Source organism: Bubalus bubalis, chromosome 7 (assembly GCF_019923935.1).
Source record: "Bubalus bubalis isolate 160015118507 breed Murrah chromosome 7, NDDB_SH_1, whole genome shotgun sequence".
Lineage (NCBI taxonomy): Eukaryota > Metazoa > Chordata > Mammalia > Artiodactyla > Bovidae > Bubalus > Bubalus bubalis.
In genome coordinates this window covers 91,290,173-91,305,177 of record NC_059163.1, presented here as the reverse complement: position 1 = coordinate 91,305,177, position 15,005 = coordinate 91,290,173, and the positions used below count along the sequence as shown (strand labels likewise).

Below are 15,005 nucleotides of genomic sequence, written 5' to 3'. Positions count from 1 at the left end.
ACGGACTGTAGCCCACCAGGCTTCTCTGTCCATGGGATTCTCCAGGCAAGAATACTGGAGTGGTTTGCCATGCCCTCCTTCAGGCGATCTTCCCGATACAGGGATTGTACCCATGTCTCCTGTGGCTCCTGCACTGCAGGTGGATTCTTTACTGCTGAGCCACTGGGGAAGTTCCTAATAGGTATAATAGTTAAGAAGTATAAGCTTGGACTCCATAATAACTAAGAACTAAGCTCAGGGAGTTGGAAAGGGAAGCCTGGCATGCTGCAGTCCATGGGGTTGCAGAGTTGGATAAGACTGAGTGACTGAACTGAACTGAACCTCTATTTTAAAAAGCACCTGATATGTGAAAGTTATTTAGCCTCCTGGGGGGCTCATTTATCCCATCTATAAAATTGGGTTAATAGGTTATTATAAGGATTAACTGAGATATTATGTGAAAAATACTTAATGCTTGATACTTGGTATAAAGCATATCAGCTAATACTTTTATTATTTTCTGGAAGGCTATGGAAGAGCAGCTAAGGAAGCTACTCTTATTCTCTAGAAATAAAGAGGCAAAGATAAATGACCTTCAGAAACATGCATAAAAATGGGATATATCAAAGAAAGAATGCTAATAACCGAGCTTATGCTTTAAGCATAACATCCAATATCCTAAAAAGTCCCCATTCACCTCAAAATATACTTTATAGATTGCTTTTGTTGTTGGCACTAGGTTTGTCAAGAGAAAGAAGCCAGGAAAGAATGTATTAATAATCTAGGGCGAACCTTCAAAACTAAATGGGTGCCTCCTGACCAGTCAGCACGACCTCCTCAGTCCATAATGTTTACACCCATTTACTAGTAAATACCAACTTTTAGTTAGATATTTTGGGGAATTCCCTTGCAGTCCAGTGGTTAGAACTTGGTGCTTTCATTGCCATGGGCCCAGCGGTGTGCCCCGCTCCCCCAAAGAGGTATTCTCTGAGGGGAAAAAAAAGACCAATAAATGAGTATTCACTGCAGAAGACAGGGTAAAGATTATTCTCAGCCACAGGAAAAGTGACATAAAAATATAGACACAAATCTTTTTCTGTACAGTTGAATTGCATGTTTGTTCAAGTGAAAAACAAGTAGTCATTTTGGTTATAAACTGAACCCAGGACTTTCATTGTGCCAGCCTTTTGGAGGTTCTTTGAGAACCTTCACTACTGTGTTTCAAGCTTACTCTGCATTATGTCTTAATTAGATTAAACTACATCACTTGAATCTGAGATCATCCTAAATCACATGATGGAAAAGCTAATGAACTCAAATGCTGAGCTACAGCTCTTAAAATCAGTGAGAAACATCTACAGAGTTTTTGATGGGTTTGTAAAAACTGTCCTTTTAGTCACCTTTCCAAATACACTATCAGAAACCTCCATTTATCTAGCCCTACTGGTAGCAAATACAAGCCCAAGCTCTCATTCCTATGACTGACAAAATAAGAGGGCTTAATACATCTGCTTAAATCCCATATTTACCCATTATTTGAATAAAAGTTTTCCAAACACACAAAAGTTCTTTTCACATTCAAAACATTAAATGTTCTTTACTATTCAATTGTATTTATAAGGATCTAAAAATGAAAAAAAAAAAAACTCAAAGAAACTAGGAAATAAGCCAACTTTTTAAAAATATTCAATGTCCCTGATCAAGTCAAACAAAATTCCATTGTCAGTTTTCAGTATAATAGTCAAACAAAAAAATTTCACACTTCATATTTTTTTTTAATTTAGTCAGTACAGCTTTGTATATGTCCTTTATGAATAACCTTTATGAATAGTACAAAACTACCCAAAAGACCTTTAATCAAATTAGACTTAGATTATCTGAGGTTTGGATTTAGCTCATATTGTCTTATCTTATTTATGACACCCATTCATCAAGATTATTTTGTGTTAGTATGGAAAAATTGTAAGAGAGATTATCTGGGAGAAAGAAATCTAAAACTTTAAAATGCTGAATTAAAGTTACCATAAAATTTGGACTATAAGTAAATCATCACACTGACGGAAACTCACCTTTAAACATTTTTTAAAAGGTGTGAATATCTGCAGTGTATTACAAAGACAACACTGTTTGAACAAAGCTCAATTATTTTCACCACAGGTAATAGCATATGCATGAAGAGACTGGAGTGACCAAAGGATGTCTATCTGCAGCTATTTGAACTTTTTTTTCCCATTGTTTTTTCTTTTCAAGAAACTGTTACAATTAGGGTAGGTACTTATGCACATTTAATCACAAGGTTTGTGTACACTTTATGTTGCAAACTCCTGCTGTTGTGAGGTCATAAGTGGTGACTATTGTCCTAATAAAGCATATGGAACCTGCATGAAACAAAAAGCTGACAGTGATAGTCGCTCAGTCGTATCTGACTCTTTACGACCCCATGGATGTAGCCTAGAAGGCTCCTCTGTCCATGGAATTCTCCAGGCAAGTATGCTGGAGTAGGTAGCCATTCCCTTCTCCAGGGGATCTTCCTGAGCCAGGGATCGAACCTGGGTCTCCTGCACTGCAGGCAGATTCTTTACCATCTGAGCCACAAAGGTATACTTGCATGCATAAACCACCTCTGGAAAGATGATGCAAGAAACAAGCTACTGTGATGTCTTCTGGAAAAAAGAGCAGATTTTTAGGAAAAAAATACTTCTTTTATCTTTATATTCTTGTACAATGAACCTGGGTAACTCCTTCAAAAATAAACTATTCTGGAATGAAATAAGTGGAGCCAAAGACATGCACAAATTTAATACTGTTTATCTTTATGAAACAGAAAAAGATTAAAAGTCAGTCATGATAACCTAATATGTATGAACCAGAAAAGGTATTTGCTAAATGGGACTACTTCCACTGCTCAGGAGGGCAAATCCATACATCCAGGCCTCAGCACAAGGCTGGCCTCAGAGCGTGAGTTGGTTTAACAGAAGGTACCCAGTCTCTGAGATCTGAGGGCACCCCTTGTTAAGGAGACCGCCTCCTCTTGGTTCCCTCCTTCATGGTGACTCACCATGTTGCCTCTTTACCATCCACATAAATCTGTAGAGAATTAAAGGGGAGGACCCTCTCCTGGAACCTTCCCCCAGAGGATGCAGTCCAGCCCTGCTTCATGACAGCTCAGGCATTTAGAGCTACTTCTCCAACTCCTCCCAGTTGGTGCAGTGGTAAAGAATCCATGTGCCAATGCAGGAGACATGGGTTCAGTCCCTGGGTTGGAAAGATCCCCTGGCGTAGGAAATAGCAACTAGCTCCAGTATTCTGCCTGGAAAATTCCACAGGCTACAGTCCATGGAGTATCCAAAGAGTTGAACATGACTGAGCACACACACACACACACACACACTCCACTCGACCTTTTTCTCAGTTTTCCCTGTTTACTATTTATACTACACAGCACCAATGGTTTACGTGAGCAGGCCCTTCTTGCACAAAATTACACTAGTTCATTTACTTGGTAAATATTTACCAAGACTCTGCCATGTGTCAGGCTAAGTGTTAGGCACTGAAAATTTTATGGAATTAATTCTTTCATAAAAACTAGAATTTAAAGACCAGAGGCATCTACAACTTAGCCACCAAAATTATTCTATTCCATTTGTTTAACACCTTCCTGTGTGACAGCATGATGCTAGATGCCTACTATACTTTGTTCCTGATTCTTAATGGATGTTAGCATTTCTATTTTATGAATGAGAAAACTGAGGCTGGATGGATTTCACTCATGTGCCCAAGGTCAAACAGTTGGTAAGTCTGAGCATCAGAGCCAGTTCTATCTGGTTCCAAAGCCTAAGTTCCACTCACTGGCTACACCCCTGCTGCCTCTATGAAAAATAATCAACTTTCTTGTTTGCATTAATTTAGAATATAGTGCCATTTTCTCTTCCATTTATTATTTTTACTCAAAAACACTTAAATGCAAAATTCCTAACAACATAGAAAAGCAGAAGCTAAAATGTAAATTTAAGGAAGGCAAATAAAATAATGTTGGCTGTTAAAGAAAGCTGGGAGAGAAAATGCCAAATTTTATAGTGCACTACATTCTATAAAATAGAACCTAACTGAAATTGACATCACTTCCTCTGGCCTTCTTTACCCTTTGGCCTTAAATAAGTGGCTATTAAAGAGAATAGTCTTTCTTTCGCTAAAATAAATTAAGTGAATATAGCTCCTTCATTCGTGTGATGAAACACCCCCAGGAGGCCAACTATGTCAACTTCTACCCTGTCTTCACAGTCATGTGAAAATCCCATCTACCATCTTGGATTTGGTCTTTAGAGGCCTAAATTTTCAAAGACTCTGTAATTCATTATATTAAATATTATTGAATACCAGTTACATGCTATGAACTGTGCAAAAGAGAAATTTGACCAGCACCTTTCCAGGGAATTCTTTATGTAAAAAACTTCAACCCTGGACACCATAGTTGTTTTTCATACTGATGAATTCCTTTTTACTTCAAATTTTAAGATGTGACTTAGAACCTGGGGAGAAAGCATATAATTTTTATAGTGTTCATGCTAAACGTTTTCAAAGAATCAGCAGGGGTAGGGGGAGGGAAATTAAATCCTTCCAAAATTCCACCAATGTTTTCATTGTAAAGACTTTTTCTCTGGAAGTCTTCACTTAGCATGCAGGGCATTTTTGTAAATTTTTGAAAAGCTGGGTTAAGAATCAAGAAGCCTCTTTCCAATTATATCACAGTGAAATCATGGAGGGGGCTGAAGTTTTTCTTTAATGTGTGGAACAGTGTGCAAATGAAACACCACTTCCTACATGCCATTATTAAAATATATCACATTGTTACTCTCCTTCAGTTCAGTTCAGTTCAATGGCTCAGTCGTGTCCAACTCTTTGCGACCCCATGAATTGCAGCACGCCAGGCCTCCCTGTCCATCACCAACTCCCGAAGTTCACTCAGACTCATGTCCATCGAGTCAGTGATGCCATCCAGCCATCTCATCCTCTGTCGTCCCCTTCTCCTCCTGCCCCCAATCCCTCCCAGCATCAGAGTCTTTTCCAACGAGTCAACTCTTCGCATGAGGTGGCCAAAGTACTGGAGTTTCCTCTCCTTACATGGCCAAATTTTAAGCAAGTATATACTTTGGAAATCATTTAATCCAACTCCATAATTTAAAGGATATAGAAACTAAGGTAATCATGAGAGCATTATCTACGATTAGCCAAAAAATCTTTTTTGTAACCTGAGTTCATTGATAGTTGGGTTACCCAACTCTTCATAAAGCTCTTTGAAAGCAGAGATTCTCCAGCAAATGCTCACTGAGTATACACTATGAGGGAGGCACTGTGTAGGGTAGACAGGCCCCCAAATAAATAACTGAGATGTGAAGAAGTATTCCTATGAGAGCAATCTATCGATATCCTCAATAGAGGTTCTAACTATGCCTGGAAGACTTGAGGAGAGGCATGTCACCTGGATTGACATTTGAGCAGGTTTTGAAGCATAAGGAGGCAGAGATGAATAGAGAACACTTCAGGCAAAAATAAGAAAGCAAAGACACAAAGTAGAAACCAGCATATCTGAGGGAATGAAGACTATAAGCACGGTGTCAAGTGGGCTTCATCCTAAAAGCAATGGGGAGGGCTCTCCCAGTGGCTGTGGTAGAGTCCACGTGCCAATGCTGGAGACACGGGTCCAATCCCTGACCTGAGAAGATCCCAAGGCCTTGGAGCACCTAAGACCGTGTGCCACAGCTATTGAGTCTGTGCTCTAGAGCCTGGGAGTGGCAGCTACTGAAGTCCATGTGCCCAAGAGCCTGTGCTCCAAAAAAAGAGCGTGGCCTTCCCACTCACTGAAACCAGAGAAAAATATCAGAGCAGCAACGAAGGCCTAGCACAACCAAAAATAAATAAAGTAAAATTATTTTTAAAAGCATGGTGAGTGAATGGAGATATTTAAGCATGACATAAGACTTGCGTTTTAGAAATGTCCTCAGACGGCCTTTTGAAGAACCACCAGAGGTAGAGATGTAAAGGATTGGGTAATATCTGAACTAAGTTCCAGACAGAGAAGATCAAGAGACATTAGATGCCACACATTGGATTGCTTTCTTTGTAACCCCACCCAGCTCAGCAAAATACTCCAATCTCACCAGAGTCTCAATTAATACAAAAAGAAAGATTATTATAATTGTCTGAATTACTAAGTCAGTACTTTGGAAGTCACTAAGTCACCAAATTGGAAGACTAAGTCTTCCAACAAAAAGTAATGAGATTTAAAAAAAATAAATAAAATAAAGTGATCAGGTAGGAAAAAAAAAAAAGTAATGAGATTTTTAAAAACTAAGCATGAGTTGATTGTTTAAGAAATATATCCCCAGATATTTATTGAACTAAATGCTAATAAATGAAATTTCAAATTTACCTCAAATTTGCCAAGTACCACATAGAATCTTATATAGTCTTGTGGAAGAACTAAATTGGCACTGAACTACATCAGCAAATTGGGCTGCTTAAAAATCATTAATCTACAGAAAATGAATGTAACTTTTGCATTTCTTGCTTGCCAGAAGATAATAATACACCAAGTTCTCAAAATAATGTGTTTTCATATGATTATTACTTCTGAATAGATGTAATTAGTTGATTGAAAGCAATTATGTTTGACCCAATGGTTTCTTATAGCATCAAAGGTACTAATGGCCACCTGTCTCGGTATGTCAGCAATCCTATTTTAAGGAAATTATTACTCTTTGCATAAGCAGAAGACCCAGCCTAGCAATCAGAAAAAGAAAAGGCTGACACCTCCAACTTGGACAAGTGTGGCATTACCTGTGGGTCTTGGTTTTCTTCTGTGCAAATTGTGATAATAATGCCTGTCATACCTGCTGTCCAGGTTGCTGTAGAGATCAAATGAGTATAAAAACAAAGAATTTTTAAAGGACATTTCTTCTTTACGTGGCAAAACACAGGGTTACCTGACACACAGACGCAAATCCTCTTTCCTCCAGATAGCACATACCATCAGTACCACTCACCTTAGAAACCAGTCATGTATCATGCGATGCTTCTTTGTATTTATATTACACAATCTCCAATTTGTCAAAGTATATTTTATTTTCCTGTCAATCAGATGTTTTATTCTCTCAATTTGAAAAAAAGTTGACAATCAAAACTCAATTCAAAATCTGCTTTTCTGGTTCTTTAATTAAAAAACACCTTAATTTTCTATGTAAAGATTATTTTCATCTCAAATTTCCAATTTTGAATATAACAGAAAGAGATGAAAAGAAAAATACACGATTTAATAAGATTCTAATAAATTAAACCGATATTATTCTTTTTAGCTTTAGACTGGTTTACAGTGGGAGAAGTCATTTCCACAGATTAATTGACAACTATCAAAAGCAGATTATATTTCATTTAGTGAATTTATATAAAATTCTTTCATCTAATATTTTATATTAATATTGTTGAATATGTAGGAAATATGCCAAGTCCTAAGGGACAGAAGCAATCGCATAAAAATGCTAGAAATTATCTTTCCAATTAATTTCTATTAAAACAAATAATCTAAGAATTCAAAGAAATATACAAAGCTATCTCTTTCTTTGTAAAGCTAAATTAAGTATTTAGGACACTTGAAAGTATAAATGGAAAACCATATTCTATGTATAACTGAAAAATTATGACTAAATTCAGCAATTAAAACTGGTATAATAGATATTTAAGTAGCTTGGTATAGTACATATGGTTATGATACTTAAATTGTCTAGAAATAATATACTGTGTATCTTATATAATACACAGATGATTAACTTTCTCTATGAAAATTTTCAGCATGCATTAACACAATAAAAACCATTGATTATATTTTACCACAAATAATTGAGACCCAGAGTTATTGATTGTTGAACTTTCCTTTGACTGTGTTTAAAATACGTTAGTTTTTACACGGAAGGTACATGTATACACAATGATCCTCTTTATGGAGCCAGTGTTTTACTAAATCCCTTTTTGTCCCTCTACAAAAGGGCAAGCTTAGCCTACCGACAAAACAGCTGAAAAGAACAGTAGCAACGAGTAAATGTCCCCCTGCTGGGTCTATAAAAAGTGTCCGTTCCCATCATGAAGAAGGCGGGCATGTAACATGGTTAGAAGCAAGTACTGGAGCTATTGTGCATTGTGTATGATCTCGAGTAGAGAAAACCATCTGTCCTTTTGCCCTGAAAAAGGACCCCCTGTGAGCCTCTTCTCATGGACCATTACAGCTTCCGTCAACCCTAACACTGCACAGGCTTTGAACTGATGTCTGTCTGTCACAGAAGTTCATCACTGACCACTTTTCCCCAGGGGTTTCATGGGGTTTTAGGCTGAAGTGACCAACCACGACCTAACAAAAAGATTAGTGTGTCCGGACACAAAGCAAGATAGAGATATGAGGGACCCTCTTTGTAACATCCTGCCACACAGAATAGAAAACAGTGGATGTAGTCAACTACAGAATATGCAGAGGCGCCTGAGGGAGAAGAAAAGAGGATTTGGAAAGGGACTCTGTCTTCCCTTGGAAACAAGTGCTCTTTACTGCCAACAGGCATTTTCCTGAAGAGTTGTAATAATTCTGTCTCTTTATATAAGAAATATTACCAGAAATGACAATTTCATTCAACCTCAGGCAAAATGAAGAATAGAGTGCAATGTTAGGTTTCTCTCTGTAAAGTTTTATTTTAGAAGGCAATCATTGGTAGAGCTATAGAATTATAACAGGCCCTGGGGTTTGTCTACATACCACCCTGCTGCCAAAGCCGTAAACGCCTTCCTACAAAACCTCTGACAGGAAGCCACGTGAGGGTCCTCTCTCAGCCTCCCTCCTCTGGGCAAACACCCATACACTGTCCAATGTTAACCTCAAAGACAATCTCTTCTCTAGTCCTCCCTGGCTCACTCTTCTCTGCTTACACTGCTCTCACAGAACTGATAACATTTAACTATGCTTATTACATGTGTCTCTGTTTACTAGATGATAAGCTCTCAAGGATAAAGGGGCTTCCCTGGTAGCTCAGCTGGTAAAGAATCCTCCTACAAAGCAGGAGACCCAGGTTCAATTCCTGGGTCAGGAAGATCCCCTGGAGAAGGGATAGGCTACCCACTCCAGTATTCTTGGGCTTCCCTGGGGGCTCAGCTGATAAAGAATCCACCTGCAGTGCAGGAGACCTGGGTTCAATCCCTGGGTTGGGAAGATCCCCTGAAGAAGAGAAAAGCTACCCACTCCAATATTCTGGCCTGGAGAAATCCATGGACTGTATAGACCCTGAGGTCCCAAAGAGTCAGACATGACTGAGCAAATTTCACCTTCACTTTACAAAGATAAAGATTATGTCATATTATTGCATATACCTAAGACAGTGCTTGACACATAGTAGGCAATTAATAACTATTTTCACTGTCATTCTTGAAATCTCCCCATGATAGACAGCCCACCACAGCAAAAGGAAGCCACTTTTTGAAAAATTGAAATGTAGTTGATTTACATTGTTGTGTTAGAAAGGAAGCCATTTTTAAACAAGAACGTTGTTGGGAGTAAGGTACCAAGATTTACTCCTGTTAACTTCTTCCCAGATCCAAGTTCTGCCCTGCAGTTCTAAGCAGACATCATCCACCACACATCTGACAATAGCCACCCTGCTTCCTTAACATCACTACCATCTCTAGCTCTTGTCTTTTTCAAGCTAAGTGTTCCTATTTTCTTCTGCTGTTATTCCTTTAAGATAAATTTCAGATGTTAAAAAATATATATTTTTTGGATGATTTTCATCCTCATTGCCTTTCATCCCTCTAGAACTGCTCTCATTTGTCAGTATTTCCTTCAAAACTAAACAAAATACCACATGCATGGTTCAGTCTATGCATCACACAGGAGAACTGCTACCTACTTGTCCCAGGCACAAGTTACAAATGCAGCCTTATATGTTCCTCTTCACCTTCTCCTTCCGCCTGTGCTTCTGAAAGGGATGATTGAAAACTTCAATGGGATTAGCACCTCTGTTTTCTCCATGAAAATATATTTTACCAACCAGACAGGAAACCCCTGTGCAAAGTCCGTCATCATTCACACGTTTATACTAATTTCTAAAAAGCCTCAAATAAGCAGTTGCTTCGAGTAATTAGCCTGATTGAAAGACAAGAGGCAGGAGTGGGGCAAGAGATGGAGGAAGGAAAATCTTACTGATTTCTCCAGTTTTGAAAGAGAATTTCTTCTCAAAGTATGTAGCAACTAATTTGGATTTTTCCTGTAATAAATATCAGAACAATGTCCCAAGAAAATCTGGTTTCCTACACTTCAATAACAAATAAGAGTCTTTATTGAAAATATTAACACATAGTTTCATAGAGAAATTTCACTTAGTAGTAAATATCAATGCCTTGGAAGTCTTTCATAGACCTGAGATCATTTCCATGTATCTGATTCTGTTAGGGGAAGCACACTGACTGAAACTGCCCCCACCCTCCACCCCGGCCAGGCCCGTTAGTAACCATTCGCATGAGTTGTTTTATGACATGAGATCCTGGTAAGGAATACAGAACTAATAAGCCACCACCAACCGGAAGAGTTCGGGAAAGGTCAAAAGGAGACACCGCGTGTCCGTCCACTTCCCAGAATCCCTCTCGCTAGCATCCATCTTGGCTGGGCGATGCGTGCGCCACCAGGAAAGACTCTGAATTAGAATGATTGGCCAAAGACAACCCGGAAACTAATCCCATCACCATAAAACCCGAGACTGCGAGACACATGGCAGATCAGTTCTCCTGGGTTCCCTTACCCTGCTGCTCTCCACCCGGGTGCTGTTTCCCAATAAAATCTCTTGCTTTGTCAGCACATGTGTCTCCTCGGACAATTCATTTCCAAGTGTTAGACAAGAGCCCAGTTTAGGGCCCTGGAAGGGGTCCCCTTTCCTGCAACAATTCTACTTCTTGCAGTTCAATATTAGAGTTTTTCTGGCCCAATTAATGTATCTTATTATCATTATGTTACACCATGACTTGCATGTGAGTATTTTCTCAACTCAATATGTGCCGTTATTTTAATGAACTTGAGTTGAATCAGCACATCAATCCAGGCCACCTCTCTGCAAACACAATGATAGAACTTGATCTATTCTTTTTCAAATCCATTATAGTCTACTAGTCAGACAGCATGCAACTATGGAACTTTATAAATGTACAATGATTATATCTTCTGTCTAGCATTCATATTTCATATATGTTAAAATGGTATACTGAAATAAATATTTGGCAGCTTCATCAAAGAAAAAGGCTAGATGCCTTAAACTATATATTTTTTAAAATTTAGTCCTATAGTTTCTTGAGAAATGTTTTTTATGTTCTTCCTATGAAAGCTATTTTATAGAACTGAATGGCCATTTATCAGTTCTTACAGAATTCTAAAGAACTAAATATACTATCATACATATAAGAAATGCATTTCTTATGAAAATTTACAATATGCTACACTGAGTCCTTAGGTCTGGCTAATTATGAGAAACAGCCTTCTCTTAATGAGGTAGTTAAAATAAGAATATTTCCCCCAAGGACTACCTTTCAGTTTCAATTCTGTTCATGAAGAATTTGGTGACTTGGACAAGGGGTTCACCTCCCTTGAAGAACTCTCAACAAATGATTTTTTTTTAAGAAAGTAAACTAATCCTCCAATTTGTTACAACTGGTTTAATGTTTAAGTTTAAAATCTTTTTAAACTGTAGTTATGAGATTTTCATAGTCAAGGACCAAGGAATGCAATTGATTTAGTGTTTAGCCATTAAGAAGGTAATTTTGTGATTTTTTAAAATATATATATATATACCTCTCATAATTAAAAGCAAACTATAAGTTCTTGAAAAGTTAAAAAAAGTGTATAAAAGCAAATAATCTAATATAAAAGATATGTTAAAAAAATATGTTTTCTAAAGAACAGATCACTTATGAAAAAAAATCCTACAATTAAGGGTTCAAACATGAGTCATTGTTGTGTTGTGAAGTTGCTCAGTCGTGTCCAACTCTTTGCGAGTCCATGGACTGTAGCCTACCAGGCTCCTCCCTCCATGGGATTCTCCAGGCTAGAGTACTGGAGTGGGTTGCCATTTCCTTCTCCAGGGAATCTTCCCAACCCAGGGATTGAACCCGGGTCTCCTGCATTCCAGGCAGACACTTTAACCTCTGCACCACCAGGGAAGCCCCTTAGTCAGATCTAATAAAGAAATCCCAATCTAATGATTCTAAGGGTACTGAAAGATGTGCCAGGGTCTAGCAGCTAGCAAAGGGTCTACATCATCTTATGAGGCAGCTACTTTTCATAGAGGTCTTCCACAAACTGACCTACACCCCCCTGCTTCAGAGCAAGCATATTCTCACAGAAGCCTTCAGAACAGAGCCAATGCAAAAACACTTTCTTCTTTGGTGATGATCCTTTTAACAGCCTAAATAATCACACTGAGATTCAAACATTTTCATTGACCTTCAACTGTTGTCTTTCACATAAGTGAACGCTCCCTCTCTGGGTCTGCTTTAGGACCGAAGAAAGCATACAAATATTAAACACTTCAACAAAGGCCTGAACAAAGAAGATGAAAATATGAGCAAATTTCAAGTATTCTCCTCTCTTTACCAAAGTGCGTTACTCTATGTTGAAAAGATATTTTAAGGTGAAAAACAACCCAAATGTTTATCCATTGACAGTCTTGTTTCAATTATACATCCATTCAGTGGGATTGTATTTAGCTGTTAAAGCAACAAAGAATGAGACAGTATTGCCTATAAAAAATTCCTGCCAAAAATGCTTAACCTGAATCTTATCGATTTTAAAGGAAACACACCCTTTTGGCTCTGCGAGCAGCACCATGGCGGCTGGCAAGAACAAAAGCCTTATGGAAGGCAGAAAAAACGGAGCCGAGAAGAAAATGGTTGATCTATTTTCTAAAAAAGATTGGTAGGACAGGAAAGCACGAGCTATGAGAACTATGGAAAACACTAGTCACAAGAACTCAAGAAACCAAAATTGACCTGATGGCCTCAAGGGTCATGTTTTTGAAACAAGCCTTGCTGATCTGCAGAATGATAATTGCATTCAGAAAATCCAAGATAATTACTGACGATGTTCAGAGAAAAAAAACTGCATGACTAACTTCTGTGGTATGGATCTTACTTATAAAAAACGTACTCTATGATCAAAAAAACAGCAGACCATGATTGAAGCTCATGTTGATGTCAAGGCTAGTGTTCGTTATTTACTTCATCTGTTCTGTGTTGGCTTTACTAAAAATCTCGATAATCAGAGTCAGAAGACCTCTTACACCAAACACTAGTAGAAAGACCTACTGAAAAAACCTACAACTTTTTAAGACATTGTTTAATTTTTCTTTTGTGATTAAGAATGAAACCCAGCAACTATAGATTATGAGGTTGCTATGAACTGACTTTATGTCACAACCTGAAAATTGCTGTCTTGAACAAATCCCTGACATCAGCTTGCTATATTTTTAGAATTTTTCTCTTTTCCAAAAACAGGAAAGAAAACCTAGGTTCCAAATAAATGCGGCATTTTTTAAAGTTGGGGGTGTGGGAAGAACAGTTATTTTGACATTTTTAGATTGCTTTTTAATCAAACAGTAGAAATTCTAACTTTGCAAGGACGGACTAGCACTCCATATCTCAAGCCATCTTTGGAATGTTTAATTGGCCTGAGTGTCCATTCTGGAAGGTGCATGGATCTGAGCTGACTATGCCCTAAAGGGGCAACTTGGTCCCGCAATGGTCACAACTAATAATCTACTCAAAGCATATTTTTATATGCAAGAAGTACAATAGCTTTCAATGGGAAAGGCCACCTCCAAGTTCTTAATGGTTATTAATCTGTTTTTCCCCAAAATACTGGATTAACAGATTATGCCCAGCTGGTTAATAAGGAGCGACACTAAAGTAAAGGGGCTTCCCTGGTGGTTCAGTGGTGAAGAATCCGCCTGCCAGTGCTGGAGACTCAGGAGACGTGGGTTAGATCCCAGGGGTGGGAAGATCCTCTGGCAAAGGAAATGGCAACCCACTCCAGTATTCTTGCTTGGAAAATCCCATGGACAGAGGAACCTGGTGGGCTACAGTCCATGGGATCGCAAAAGAGTTGGAAACAATTTAGGGACTAAACAAAAACAACTAAAGTAAAGTGATTAATAGAAGGTGTTTTGTTTTAAGACTATAGCTCTATTTTGTAGTAATATAAGCCCATTTCCTAGGCACTCTAGTAACTTTCTTCCTTGAAAACACTTCTCTTCTCTGAAAACCTCTAGAACAGGGACCATTCTTTCTAAGTTACAGTCAAATGCAATTCCATTAATATAATCATGTATTCTCACTGAGTTTCCAGAACATGTCAATATGCCATCTTGCAGGCAACAGAAAACCAACCTAATGGGAAACTGATGAGTCACACTGTTAAATTATGTTTTTGCTTCAAGTATATTTTTGAAACTAGTTCACCTCTCCATGAAATCCTGTTTTTATATGAAGAATAAAGTTCATACTAAGCAATTCTTCAAATATTCCAAAAATACAGTAGAATGTTGATAGGCTTCTGGCTGCATTTTAAATCCATCTTTCCAATGAATAAAAGCAATAGAAATCAAAGTTTCTGCAAAGCCTCAGGACAAAATTTCAAGAACAGTCAAGTGCTTCAGAAATGATTATTATAATCAGAATACTGGCTTCCCTGGTGGCTCAGTGGTAAAGAGCTCGACTGCCAATGCAGGAGACTTAAGAGACATGGGTTCGATCCCTGGGTGGGGAAGATCCCCTAAAGGAGGTGATGGCAACCCACTCCAGCATTCATGCCTGGAGAATCTGATGGACAGAAGAGCCTGGCAGGCTACAGTCTATAGGATTGCTGAGTCAGAGATGATCGAAGTGACTTAGCACGCACTCACTCTTATGAACTTACGAAACTACAATATTTTCCCATTTATAGCACAAAAACTAAA

General features: G+C 38.2%; 1 protein-coding gene and 1 pseudogene across 1 annotated transcript in view; one reads left to right on the top strand and one right to left on the bottom strand.

The window, feature by feature from the left end:
* COL25A1 (collagen type XXV alpha 1 chain) overlaps nucleotides 1-15,005 on the bottom strand; it is a 485,880-nt gene that overhangs the window by 446,428 nt on the left and 24,447 nt on the right. The gene's annotated exons all lie outside the window — the stretch shown is intronic.
* Nucleotides 12,879-13,483, top strand: LOC123334487 (annotated as a pseudogene).